The sequence below is a fragment of the Cynoglossus semilaevis genome, unplaced genomic scaffold, assembly GCF_000523025.1.
Source record: "Cynoglossus semilaevis isolate Cse_v1.0 unplaced genomic scaffold, Cse_v1.0 C18807113, whole genome shotgun sequence".
NCBI lineage: Eukaryota > Metazoa > Chordata > Actinopteri > Pleuronectiformes > Cynoglossidae > Cynoglossus > Cynoglossus semilaevis.
The window spans coordinates 1-491 of NW_007593929.1; the positions used below are offsets into that span (position 1 = coordinate 1).

The window sequence follows — 491 nt, forward strand, 5'->3', positions numbered from 1 at the left end:
AGCACTTTCGTGGCCATCTACTGGTAGTTTGCGATGTGAATCTGCTCTAATAATTTTCTTTCCAGAATAAATAAAATTAGCATACCACAGTATGTGCTTGTCAACGTGTTTGGCTAAGATTTTCTGTATGCTAATAAACAGGCTAAAACAATACTGGCTGGAGAAATGGAAGTGGTAAAGGCAGGAATGGGCCACGGTGACCTGAGCATGGAAGCGTACAGCCAGGTGTGGGAGGAGTGTTATGGTCAGGTACGTATCGCTACATCGTACAGAATAAGTTCAAATCAACCTCAGTTTTTAGCAGCTGTGATTCACGTTTCTCCCTCTTTCCTCAGGTGTTGTATCTCCCTGGTCAAAACAGGTACACCAGAGCGAATTTAGCATCGAAGAAGGACAGAATTGATAGTCTGGAGAAGAAACTGGAGGTACGGGAAAAACACTTGAGGTGCAACACAAGTGTAGAGAAAAAAAAAAAAACCCAAACACTGAGG

At 42.8% G+C, this 491-nt stretch overlaps 1 long non-coding RNA gene across 1 annotated transcript; it reads left to right on the plus strand.

Annotated features, from left to right (window-relative positions):
* Positions 1-99: 99 nt before the first annotated feature.
* Positions 100-463, plus strand: LOC112486718 (uncharacterized). The gene is made up of 2 exons (XR_003049194.1): positions 100-249; positions 336-463. It is a non-coding gene; the product is annotated as an uncharacterized LOC112486718 (long non-coding RNA).
* The last annotated feature ends 28 nt before the right edge of the window (positions 464-491 follow it).